Genomic DNA, 14,194 nt, shown 5'->3' with positions numbered 1-14,194 from the left:
CCGTTGCTTCGTTGAAACTTTCGAAGTTTGCGGCATCAGGGCCACATGGACGGTTACCATTTCTTTTCGCCTCGCGGTCCTGGCGGGCAGCACGCTTACGCTTGGCGTCCGCGGCCTGCTCATCGTCGGTGGTCTCCTTCCGCCGCCGCCGCGCCCATTCCATTTGCTGTTCCCGCCGTCGTTTTTGGTAGGCACGCTGGTCTTCAGACTGTACAACACACGGCCTGCCCATTTCACAGTCAGAGTAGAAATGAAGAAAGGAGCCTACGTAGAGCATGATGTCAGGAGACCGAATGCACTCAAATTGGTAGTCACTACTGCGAATACGCGGGATGGCGTGCACGTGTATGATGCGAACGTAGACATGGCCAACGCTGGTCATAGTGTAGTATCTGTTCTTATCAGCTTAGTATCTGATACGGGTTATATTTGAACCCAAGATATTAACCTTATTTTACAGCGTAAGCTGTTATGGGCTATTCCAAAAGCCATTTCGGTTCGCGATTATGCCGCCGCCGGCGTTGGGCCGTAACCGCTATCGCCGGAAATACGAGAAAGAGTGCCCGCTCTCCGGCGGGATCGAGCCCAGGCCCGCTGCGTGGGAGACGGATACTTTACCACTAAGTCACGCAAGCGCTTGCTGTCAGACAGCAGAAATATTCCCTTTCAACGCGCCCTGTAGGCAGGCGCGCAGGCGCAGACGACTCGAGCCTCCGCCAGTATGGTGGCGCCATCTATAGTTAAAGTGCATGCATCCTACGCGCGTGCAGGGGCAGACGACGAGATGCGATTCAGACGAGACGCGGAATCAACGCTATCCCGATGTTAGATGTGCACCACATATTCTGGGTACCTCTTCGGTACACGTTATGACGTCTCCTCGCAAGGTAAGAACCACTGCTGAAGAAGCGAATCGTAGAGCTACGTGCACGGCTACAATCAGGCATCATTGTGCTCAGCAGACTGCTGTGCAGAGAGCATTGACAAGCCAATGACAAGAGCATTGACAAGCCGCAAGCGGTGAGCTGCGACAAGCCGCAGCTCGCCGTCGACGCCTGGCGGACAGTTCAGATCGTTCTCGTCAAAATCTAGGCGAAGACACTTGCCGCGAAGACCCTGTTGTGCGTGGTGCTGAAATTGGAGCTACACTTGCGCCGCCCAACCAGCTTACGTTGTGACTGTGCTGCGTGTGCCACGCAGGCCTGTGACTTTTTGCAAGTTGTCGGAGTGCTTGAAGCCTGCTTCACCACTGCCGCGGGTCGGCCCGGTATTGCACAATCCTCGGGATTTTTAGTCTATGGACATCAATCCGCTGGAATCTAGCCATATACAGCGTTGCTGTAAAAAGACCCTCTTGTGGATGACTCAGTGCTTACTTGTGTTTATATTTTTTATATCTTCCGTCGCGACGGTAATACTAAACGACGTGGTTCTGTGCTAATAGCACTCCATCGGAGCCTACAATGTAGTGTCGTCGACATCACTGCATCGAATGAAATATTGTTCGTCTATTTTAACGCAGCACACCCACCCCTCGTTGTAGGACTTTTTATCGTCTCCCTGATGCCGATGCATCGTTCGTTGCCGAGTTCCATGCATGACGCTGTCTATTCAGTTGCTATGACACAACATCATGCTTCACTTGACTGAAACTGGACCTCAAAAATGAATGCACTTACTGTTTTTATCCATTTGCGTAATTGTATGGAAGTTTCAAGATGATGGCTTCATGTGCGTGTATCCTATACTTGTGATGCTCTGTATAGGTATCGCACTGAGTCATATTGCAACGTACATGTTTCATATGCGAAAATGACTGTGTTAATTATGCTAATTGTAACTTTTTTCAATTCACTGATTAAACTTTTAAAAATTTCTTTTACGCATAAAAGGAACCTAATGATATGAATATTTGTAGATCTACGAAAATTGCATGGGTTACTAGGAATATTGCATTCCTAAATGCAAGTGTTTTGATTTCCAAATGAATTGCTGGTGTACGCGTGGCAGGAGCTCAGTCAAGCTACGATACAGCATATTTTACACCGTCAGCTGCTATAGGCTCATTTCAACAGCCGTTTCGATTGGTGATGTTTGTCCGCCAACGCCGGTGTCTGGCGCAGCTGTCACCTGGAATAAGAAAAAAGTATATGCAGTTCTCGTCGAGATCGAACCCGGGCCCTTTGCGGGGGAGTCAGCTACTCTACCACTGCGCTTCAGTTCAGTTCGTTCTCGTGAAAATGACGCAAAAAGACTTCGCCGCGAAGACCCTCTAGTGAGGGCTGCCGAAAATGGAGTTCCTGTGGAGCCGCTCCTCTAGCTTACGCTGTGACATGTGCTGCGTGTGCCGTGCAGGCCTGTGACTTTTTTTCCTGCCACATTTTTTCGCTGTATGTTGCTTGCATAAGGCGAAAATAAAGAGTGTTTGATTTGATTTAATTTTACTTCTGCTTAATGACTTTGACTTCCCAGGAATTATTGGTCGGATCTTGCGTTTACTACATCCAAATCCAACGCCGATGGTGCATTTGTTAATTTTTGCTTATCGGTCAGTCTCTCGCAACTACTTTCGGCTCAGGATTGTCGTATGATGCCCAAATATAGCTTTGTTTCTAACGGACCTTAGCATCAGCCTAAATGTTACATACATGTAGACGTGCTCTTGATTTCAAACGACCTTTGACAAGATTCCTCGTCAATGGCTGCTATTGTAGCGCTCACATTCGAAATTTGACCCTGTATTTTTTCGCTGGATTCGTAATTTCCTAATTAATTAACTAATATTCGAGCATGCTAATAACCATTCTTCCCCGGGGCCCTTGGTCCGTCCTGCTGCTTCATACCTGAAGTAACAGGATGGACCAAGAGCACCGTGCTTGGCCCTCTTTTATTGCGATAGCAGTTATAGAGATAATCCAGGAGAATATCCGCCGTCGCTGTCACCGTGAGCTTCCAGATATTGCCATGTTGTAGTAATGGTAATGAACCACAGCGGCATATAACTGTGAGGAACGAAACTAACTCTTTATTGGACGAACTTGTGCCCAGAAAAAAAAGGAACACTCGTTGCTCGTGCTTCCTTGTTCGATTGTAACCTTATGCTCCGAGTTACTCGGCATATCACTGAACAGCCATGTCATCGAACGCGCCCACCGTCTAGGACAATTTCAGCCAACAAATATCGCGCAAGCATCACCAAGCTTTGAAGGTTTAAAGACAAGTCGACAATATTGTCCGCAACCCCAAATTTAGGGGATAGGGGTTAGGGTTAGAAGAATATTCAGCATGTGTACATTAAGCTCGGAAGAAACTTTATTCTTAAATTCTGGGGTTTTACGTGCCAAAACAAGGATTGATTATGAGGCACGCCGTAGTGTAGGACTCTGGATTAATTTTGATCCCCTGGGGTTCTTTAACGTGCCCCCAATGCATGGTACGAGGGTGGTTTTGCATTTCACCACCATCAAAATGGGGCCGCAGCGGCCGGGATTCGAGAAAATTAATATATTAAGGCGAAAGCCTTATATGTCTCATGGTGAGGTCTCCGTTTCAAGGCCGTTTCAAAACCCGTGTCGTCGACTCGAAATAGTTCTCTTAGGATCATCATCATCATCAGCCTATATTTTATGTCCACTGCAGGACGAAGGCCTCTCCATGCGATCTCCAATTAACCCTGTCTTGACTCTTAGGATAAGAAGTGATAATGCGCACAAAACCACAATTAAGGGTGGAAGAATGATTAAAAAAGTGAACTGAAGTGATAATGGGTATACAGAGAGGTGAATCAGGTGAATTAAGAGTGAATTGACGGTGAATTAAAGGGGTTTAGTTGTGTGATAGGAGTCAAACAAAAGGTAATCATGAGATAGAGTGAGCTAAGATAATAACGAGTAAATGAGAGTGAATTAAGAGTGAACCAAGGTGAATCAAGTGGTGATAGGGGGAATCACGAGTGATGAAAATTGGAAATTTGGAGTAATAGAGCAAACCAAGTGTGATTGTAGTAAAACCGAGATGATAGAGTGAATAAAAGTGAACCAAGCAGGAATAGGGTGAATCAAGAGTGAACCATGTGTGAATTAAGAGCGAATCAAGCGGTTATGGAGGGGGCGGGGAGTGACTTGCAAAAAATATCTATGAGATATGAGGGTCCAAGTGAGAGTGACTCAGCAAAAGAAAAGGGCTGAGTCACGGTCCGAGTTTGGTGAATCATAAGAAGGGTGACTTGCAAAAAAACATGATGACTCGCAAAAATTACTGTGAATTGTTGTTTAAGAGTGATCATGACAGCAAAAAAAGTGGTCGTCGTGTCATTGAGTTAGTGGCGCTCATTTGTCTTAGTTGTAGCATAAGGGACCCCTAGTATTTTTTTCTTATTCTTATGGGAAACAGTGTAATGCCACTTTCAAAATACGTTTTTATAAGCTTCTTGACACCAACAAGGAATTCATGTACAACGCTGATTCTGATTTCGTGGTTGAAATCAGATAATAGCAGCCACCTCGTGCATTGAGGCAAGCACGCTCCTCTCCTCCTCAGCCCTGTCAGGTTTCAGTAGCAGTGCCCGCTTTTAAAAATATGGTAGTCTTGATGGCGAATGTTCGAAGTTCTCTGCCAAAAAAGAAAGAGGCCATAAAGGCCCTTCTGAAAGATAGCGACGTAGACCTTCATATTTTACTGTGTCAAGGCTGACACCTGAGATAGGCAACCATGAGTTTCTAGACGTTAGATATAAATACAAAGTCCGCCGACTCGACAGGATGGTGCGTCGAGAAGGCGGTTTAAGGATCTTCGTAAAATATAATGTTTCTTTTTGCGTCGTGAAACTAAATTGCGACAGTGAAATCCTGTGTGTTGTTCCTTCGCTTCCTTCTAGCACAAACGCTATTGTCATTGGCTGCCATGTGCCGGATTGCGACTACTTATTCACACAAGACCTGTATACAGCACTGCTTCAGACTATGTCTCTCTTTCCCCGAGCGTATTTTATGGTGTGCGGTGCTTTCTATTTTCCCGACACTGTGTGGGACAATTTAACAGCAACTACGCGTCAATCTGCTCATTTCATCGAAACAATGCTTACATTTAATCTTACCCAAAAGTTAACCAGTCTTGATGAAGTTAGAACCTCCTCGATTTGGTTCTTGTTTCAAACCCCGATTTAATTAACTCTCAATCTTTTCTGGAACAAGTGGCCATAAAACATTATTGTTTAATTACGCTTTACCAATTTCAAATCGTAATCGTTCTAAAAAAATTAATTGAAGACTTTAAAAAAAGCCGAATTTTCTATAATTAATGAGTTTAATAAATTTTGTGCGTCCTTTCGCATGTCTCCATATTATCGAACAGTAGACGACAGCTGGCCTCTATTAAAATCAAACTACTCTCGCAGATTGAAAGTTACGTGTCACTTGTTTGCATCCGAGGCGACACAGGAATGCCGCGGTATTGTAATTCCACTAGAAAATTATGCCGAAAAAAAGAATGACTTTTCCGTGAGGCCAAGTGGCCAACGTCTCCTCCAAAGTGGGAAATATATATGTCATGCCTTCGCGAATACATTGGCTTGTTAAAAAAATCCAAGAGAGAACTTGTTATATTTTGACTTGCAAAATATCATGCGAGAAAGCCCTACTAAATTTTGGTTGTTTAAAACCTAGCCGTGGTTCACACAACATTTCTTTGTGTTATCTAGATGGCTCTCAGGTTCCATTGGAACTGCTATTTGACGTGATGAACTCAGATTTTTTTCTCAATGTCACCCGTGAACCCCCTTTCACTAATTTAGTTTCGCGCAGCTACTAACTTACGCTGTTCGAAGTGAACGCACTGCAAATTTTATTGTCATTAAAATGTCAAGTGCTCCTGGACCGGACATCACAGCGAAGATTTTAAAAAGTACAAAACTTGTTTCCAGCCATATCCTAGCAATATTGTTATCGCAGTCCTTTGAACATAGTTCCCTGCCAAATGATTGAAAAATTATTAAAAATACTCCCATTTTTTACGATTTTATATTTACTAGAGCGGTCACTTTAAGGTGACCGCTCTAGTAAATCTAATTATCGCTCCACCTCCCTTACCTGTATTGCATGTAACAGCCTTGAGCACATTATATATTCGCACGTCCTTTCCCCACCTTGACACTCAGTCTTTCTTCTTTAGAATCCAGCATTGGTGTCGTCCTGGCCTTTCTTGTGAAACTCAACTGTTCGAATTCACAACCGGTCTACACCTAAACATCGATTATTCATTACAGAGAGATGTAATCTACTTAAATTTTACAAAAGTCTTTGATTGTGTTCCGCATCAGCGACTAATGGAAGACTTTCTTTTCTTAATATTCACAGTCAAACCCTTGCCTGTATTAGTTGCTTCTTCATCGTTCAATCAAAATACACCACTGTTGGCACTGGTCACTCGGATACAACGAAATTCATCTCTGGCATTCCACAAGGCTCAGTCTTGGGCCTCTTCTCTTTTCGATTATGATCTTCCTACTGGTATTTCTTTCCCCATCCGCCTCTTCGCAGATGAGTGTGTCAGCTACCGTCGTAGAACTTCTGTTCAAGACCAGATAGCGCGACAAAGGGACCGAACATTAATCAAAAGCTGAGGCACTAACTCTGTATTGATGCTGAACATTAGCAGATACCAGCTCATTCATGTAAGACGCAAACATTCTACACATCTGCCCCTACTACTTGACCTCAACAATTATAGAACTAGTTGGGTCGTACCGTTATACATGTGCCACCATTACAAATAAGCTTACTTGGTTGGAACAGTTCGTACAATTAGGGGCTTATATATCAAAAGTTCTTGTGTTTATTGTAAGACGAAACCTTGCATTGCGCCACTCTGCACCAGAAAACTCGCCTACGACACATTTATTCTAACAAAACCTGAGCACGCGTCTGCGATATGGAATCACCACCAAATGTAATTAACTAACAGATTGAAAGCAATTGAAGACCCTGTAGCGCGTTTCATGCCATCTTCGTACAGTGGTGAACAGAGAATTACACAAATGAAAGTATATATTGGACTCTGTACACTAAATCACTACAGATCACTACATTTTGCCTCTTTCATAAATTGTACTACTGCTTCAATCATCTACATGGGAAGCTTATCCCTCCTAGCCGTACATCCCGTCGCCTTTTTAATTATTGTAGTGTGCAGCGTTTACGGGCTTCTACTGACAGCTTCAACCAACCATTTCTATCTTTATCTTTTGAAGAGTGGAACAAGCTACCAGATCCAGTTGTTAACGAACGTATCCATTGGAAATTTAAGCAGTTGCTGTTAGATCATTTCAGAAATAACACTCAGTTATTCTACCAATGTTCTGCAGTGTCTAACCAAATGTCCAGTTGTTTTACATTGCAATATGAAGGAAAGTTCTTACATGTTATTGTAAGCTATGTTTTAGTTTATTCACTTCGTATTCACCCCTTATGTAATATCCTGAAAGGGGCCTTTAAAGAACTAATAATTGATGAAATAATGACTATGATGATTCCAATTTTTAGAGCGAAATAAGCAATGCCGTTCGCATACGTGAGGCGGCTAAAGTTTCAAGGTGTGTCGAAGAACAATTGTTCCATGGTGAGGTGCGTCAAATACTTTGAGAAAACTCGCCGGCAGTACGGTTGTAATAATTTCGCGCAAGGCCTCATGAGTGGGAGCGACGGCAGCAAAGGATCACCGCCATTAGCCGGGAAAATTGTTCTCGCGCTTTCTTTCGGTTATCTCAATGTTTGCGATACTCGGTCATCTTTACAGGTTCAATCAACACGACGAAGTTGACGGCGTACCCATATTTTGGCTCGGTTTATCCGCAATGCATGTAAAGACATTTCGCTTATGTTCTTAATGCCGCTTGCCCCTTCTACCGTTTGCCGCTTCTTTGCTGTGTTGCTCAATAGCTAGAGTGCACGACTGCACTAATCTATCGCTAGGGTGCACGACTGCACTAAAGTATTGTGTTGTATGTTAAAGCTAATAACGCCTGCAAGCATGACTCTGTTGTGACACGGTCATGCAATTCATGTTCCTTGGATCTATATTATGCGCGGCTTCGTGCATGTTGAACTGTTACTGGTTGCTTCATGAACAGCTGTTCTTGATTTCTTTAGGTACGAGATTTTCACATCACCTGGTTTGTAAGGTCTTGGAATCACACTGTGTTTTATCGATATGATTACCGGCAAGTCCATATTTAGCATCTTTATTCTTACCAGAGGCCATCTTCGATATTGTGGTTGCTTGGGAAATCTCTTAAAGAAGAGGTGGCTCAGGGCGAGGATTGCTTCTAGCTGCTACATATGGTATTGATGTTCGAGTTTGTGGGGATGCGCGACTCTCACGCGTCTCCTGTAATCCGGCTTCACCGCGTGGCTAAGCGCCGGTGGTGGTCGTGGTGGTTGCGGCGCATTGCGAGAGATGGCGCGAGTGTCGCGATGCTAACGCCACCAAACGGCGGGGTGACTTGGGAGAAAAAGGTCGAAGGCGCTTCCTCTTTGGCTTGGGATCGGCGACCAACACGCACGGACGCTTCGCGCGTGCGCCGGCCCGCTTCGCGGGACCGTCTCGCGAGGCTAAGTACAGGACACCGGTATGGACGAACACGGATCGTTCGAACGCGCCACCGTTCGTGTGACCGTACACGTGAATGACTTGGCGATGGTGTCACAGCATGGGGCGAACATGTTCGCTCGCTCTCGGGTCGCAGTGAGTCGGACTTCCTTGATTTGTGGCGCGCCCATGTGAATGTTCTATTGGTAGTAATTCGGCTAGCGTGCATTAGTGTATGAAAGGCGCAATAAATGCCCTTTTGATTGTTTGCACTACTGTGTGGTCGTTCCTTTCTCCAAAGAGCACATGTGAGACCCCACATCTGGCGCCCAACGTGGGGTCACTTGGGACATCGGACGATAATTTTGAGTTTTGCTCGGTTCGAGACAACCTTTGTTTGAACCGAAGCGTATTCCTTGCGTGGATTTTGATCGCTAGCGTCGGCAACGGTTGCAAGGCGACGGTTGCGGTAGCGTGTTTGAACTTTTCAACATGCTAAGCCTTTTCGCGAGTGTTTTGAAGTACACTCGTCGGTACGAGAGCCACGTGGTCTGCATCCTGGGAGAGCGAGGCCTAGCACCCGCGGAGCATTGGCAAGCCTGAAGCGAGTGAGTACGGAAGCCTCGTGGGTGGTCCGAATTTCTTATATAAATAGCTTCTTCTAAATCTTTGACTTCGGAAGTCGCGGCTCAGGGAGCCGGGTGGCTGCGGGCCACGGGTGCCGCTACGGGCTGACTGGTATTGCAGCCTGGCACCGGGCGCTCCGACACCGTCTGGGACGGTGGGCGCCGTCAACTCGCATGCTGTGTGCACCGAGCGGGGTAGGACCACCTCACAGAGATAACGTCTCCTCGCGGCTGCCTGTTGTGCCCCTTTTGGGTGATGTTTTTTTTTGGATGCCGGTTGTTGTCAAAGTAGCGACGCATTAGGCCTAAGGCTTTACAAAGCCGCCTGTCGCACGTTGAGGGATACAACCTGGTGGACCGTGGTGTTGAGGTGTCGCACATTGCTTCCCTCATTAGTTCGCCTCGCACGAATTGAAATACTCTTTCGACTCAAGAAAGCAAGCTTTCTTCACGTGAACTTAGCATCTGAAATGCCGCCCGAAATTTTTCTAGCCGAATGTTAACATCGTACCACGTGGCGATGCGTATACCGAATTCCTCTCCCTTGCACTACATTAGTGTTTGTCGAGTGCGTTGAGTGTACGCAGCGTGAGTGGAGTCACCCCTGGTTTGCTGTCACCTGCACATCGTCAGCGCTGCTGCCCCGGACTACAATCGAGCTACCCCAGGCGATGGAGATGCCTATGGCCAGTTCGGCGCAGCGATTTCGGCGGCCACCTGTGTCCGTCTCGCAACCCTCGGCGGCTGGGCAAAGAGCCGGCAGTCACCAACGGCTACAGACTCTCACCGGCAGGGCGCGTCGGCGGGAGCGACTCTTGCTCATGCCGACTTCTGCGTCGCCGTTTCCGGAGTCCTGGGCTGGAGTCGTGCCAACGAATCTGCAGACGTGGTGCTGTGACCAACGGATGCCAGCGGTGAACCCCAGAGACAATGTCGGCTCGCATGTTGTGCATAACGTGTGGGCATTTCCTCGGCGCGGCCACTGTCGCATGTATTAACTTTTGTTCGCGACGCGCGCGTTGATAGACCGTGTGACATGTTTCGCCGAAGTATGTGTAGTGATTTAAGGTTGGGGGGATGTGGGGATGCGTGACTTTCACGCGTCTCCTGTAATCCGGCTTCACCGCGTGGCTAAGCGCCGGCGGCGTTCGTGGTGGTTGCGGCGCATTGCGAGAGATGGCTTGAGTGTCGCGATGCTAACGCCACCGAACGGCGGGGTGACTTGGGAGAAAAAGGTCGAAGGCGCTTCCTCTTTGGCTTGGGATCGGCGACCAACACGCACGGACGCTTCGCGCGTGCGCCGGCCCGCTTCGCTGTACCGTCTCGCGAGGCTAAGACCAGGACACCGGTATGGACAAACACGAATCGTTCGAACGCGCCACCATTCACGTGACCGTACACGTGAACGACTAGGCGATGGTGTCACAGCATGGGGCGAACATATTCGCTCGCTATCGGGTCGCGGTGAGTCGGACTTCCTTGATTTGAGGCGCGCCCATGTGAATGTTGTATTGGTAGTAATTCGGCTAGCGTGCATTAGTGTGTGAAAGGCGCAATAAATGCCCTTTTGATTGTTTGCACTACTGTGTTGTCGTTAGTTTGTCCCAAGAGCACATGTGAGACCCCACAAGTTTTGCTGAAAACGTTCGCATCATGTTTGTTAAGTCATTACAGCTTGCTGCTATCTGAGCAAACTTACCACGCACAGTGCTTTGCTTGTTTCACAGACAAGTGCTTTTGTGCGCATGCATTTTGTCCTCATTTTAATTATTTTTATTGTAAAAGGACTAAACCAAGCCTTGAGTCCAGCGTCAGTGTACCTTAGCAAGCGCTACTCGGCCATTTAATATATTGCTTGTCGTTGAATGTTATAACATTCGATGAAAAAAAAAAGAACTTAGAAAAAAATTTGCGTAGCTTGCACTAGTGGCGCAAGGCTAAAGAAATAGCGGAGCACATCGCACCTAGCTGTTCCTGGCCTTACGGATTATGCTTTTCCGGAATTTATCAATTATTGATCGATTATCGACAACCTATTCATTGGCTATCAATTGGCTATCGTAGTATTGGCCATGTATTTGGGCTAGGCTAAGCACTACCAAGCAGGGGCGGATCCAGGTTTTTTTTGAGGGGGGGGGGGGGTCAGCTTCTGTCAATGATGATGATGATAGTAGCCTTTCTCATTTACCGAAATTCACTGTTTCTGCTCACGATAAACCCGCGTTTTATACGGCTAGAGCAACACCTGTAGCCCGCCGTGGTGGCTCAGTCAGCTCAGGCATTGCGCTGCTGAGCACGAGATCGCGAGATCGCGGCCGCATTTCGACGGAGGCGAAATGCAAAAACGCCCGTGTGCTTGCGTTGTAATGCACGTTAAAGAACCCCAGGCGGTCAAAATTATTCCGGAGCCTTCCACTATGGAGTGGCTCAAAATCAGAACTAGTTTTGGCACGTAAAACCCCAGCAAGAGGAAGAAGCCATATAGCGAAGCCAGGTATCGGTTTCTCCGAGCTTATAGGAAAAGGACGTTACCCAATACAGCCATGTGCTTGGCGGCTCTGCCTGATATTACACGGTGTTCAAAACTAAGCTTTATGGTTTTCTTAAAATTAGGCACTGTGAGGCACGCGAAGACCACCTGTGCAAATAAGTTAAGTGGCCAGGGGGGCACAAAGTGAGATGATAATTATCGCTGTGAGCAGCCCAATTAACTAAAATTGAACAATTATTTTTTCTCAACTGCAGTAAGTGGGTATGTTTGTATTGGAAACTTAGAGGCAGTCTTGTTTCTACACAGTATCAGTCGGAAGAATTATTCTAGCGTGTTCGTGTTCCGAGATATCTTACTCGAAATTTCAATTGTCGTACTGCGCAGAGTTATCGAGTCGACGCGAGAGCGTTTTATGCTTTGCGTTGCTGTGTAAGGGAGGCATTTTGAACATTTTTAGGGCATTCACATCTTGATGGGTGAAGATGGATAAGATTTGTGCATGACAACACCAAACTTAAAGCGGCAGTATGAAATATTCGTAAGCACAGCTAAAAAGATTTCTGCTGTTGATGGTGCAGTTGTTACCTTTGATTTCAATAAAACTTACAGTACTTGGAAATCAGCAGTCACTTTATTTGCGTAGCCCAGGCAAGGCCCATGCCCGCTCGTCTAGTCACCATTACGCACGCGCATTGCCCTGCGGCTTCTCCGCTCGCGCCATTATCTCGGCATGCTGCTGCCGCCATTTTTACAGTCTACGCGGTCGCGTGTTACGACAGCGGTTACGGGTTCTTCGATTTTTTTTTTTTTTATTTCGCCAGCCGTGAGGAGAAGGGGGACAGTTATTATCTTTGCCAATGCCTCCGCCGCGTTGTCAGACTAAACGCCGCACCCAACAGCCGTGTCACGTCAGGGAGGAGCATTGCGTTGATCCTCACTTTCTTGCATGCGTAATCATGCGAACGACAATTAAAATTTGGAGTTGGATATCTCGGAGCATAGACATGCTAGAAGAATTCTTCCAAGTGAAACTGTGTAGAAACACGACTGCCTCTAATTTTTCAATACAAAGATACACACTTACTTCAGTCAATAAAAAGTGAATTATTCAATTTTAGTTAATTCGGCTGCTGACAGCGATAATTATCATCTCACTTTGTATCCCCCTGGCCACATAACTAATTTGCGCAGATGGTCTTCACGTGCCCCCCAGTGCCTAATTTTAAGAAAACCATAAAGCTTAATTTTGAACACCTGGCATAGCCTCTATTGTTTGTTAAAATAAAATTTGGGATGATCTGTCGCAGGTTCGTTATAAATGCGTAAGCACGGGTCCGTCTTTGGAGTTCTGTTGGGACACCATGATTTCCTTAAGAAAATTCTGTGTGTTTGGCTGAGACACCTTCGTACGCTCCGCTCCAACGCGGCAACCACTACGCTGGTTGTTTACGATATGCGAATCACCGCGTATGAAGACTCACGACGCCACCTACAAGAAGAACGATGTGGCGGAGCGCGGTGACGATTTCATCGCCGTTGACGTCATACGGAACCTCATGGCGACGGTGACGCCGACGGCAGAAATCCGCTTTGGAGTGTCCATATAATTGCTATCGCAATAAAAGTTGCCTATGCGTAGTTCTTAGTTTAGCTGTTAATTGTTATTATTTATATATGAACACTTCAGCGAGAGATCTCTTTCATTAAGCAGGTTGGTCGCGCAACCGGTGACAGCAAATGAGGTAACCGATGACACCCCAATGCGGAACTAAGTTGATCAGGCGCTAAGGCGCTCCCGCGGACATCGGCGTGTTTGGCAAAAGGGACGTCCCCTCGTTCATTCGACGCCACCGACGGGACGAGCACGGCCGGCGCCAGGAGGTCCAAGGTGTTCATGAGAAAAATTAACTACGACAACTTCAAGACACCACACCCTTACGGAGTACAACTAAGCTTGTGAGCGAGCTAGCTTTACTTCTACATGACTGATACCACTGGTACTCACGAAAAATAATTTTGAAGGATGCTGGTGGCCATATTTTTTTGTGACAGGTCCATCCCCCTGTCAGCGAGGGGGCGATGCAGAAATCTGAGGGGGGGGTCAGGACATCGGGACATCCCCCCTGGATCCGCGCCTGCTACCAAGTCATCCCCAGCATTTTCCGTAATTTCTTGATTATTGATCGATTAGCTATGGATTGGTTATGGATTGGCTATCGCAAGGTATTGGTCACGTATTTAGGCTAAGCTAAGCATTACCAAGTCATCCCCAGCATTTTCCGGAATTTATTGATTATTGATCGATTATCGATTAGCTATTTATTGGCTATCAATTGGCTATCGTAGTATTGGCCATGTATTTGGGCTAGGCTAAGCATTACCAAGTCATCCCCAGCATTTTCCGGAATTTATTGATTATTGATCGATTATTGATTAGCTATTGATTGATTATCGATTGGCTATCGATGACTGACTACGCTTAAGTAGTTCCAAC

General features: G+C 46.4%; 1 pseudogene; it reads left to right on the top strand.

Annotated features, from left to right (window-relative positions):
• The first annotated feature begins 370 nt into the window (after positions 1-370).
• Positions 371-471, top strand: LOC119437920 (U2 spliceosomal RNA; annotated as a pseudogene).
• Positions 472-14,194: the final 13,723 nt, after the last annotated feature.

Source organism: Dermacentor silvarum, chromosome 1, assembly GCF_013339745.2.
Source record: "Dermacentor silvarum isolate Dsil-2018 chromosome 1, BIME_Dsil_1.4, whole genome shotgun sequence".
NCBI lineage: Eukaryota > Metazoa > Arthropoda > Arachnida > Ixodida > Ixodidae > Dermacentor > Dermacentor silvarum.
Note: the sequence above shows the minus strand (reverse complement) of the source record. Positions and strands in the feature narration are given on the sequence as shown.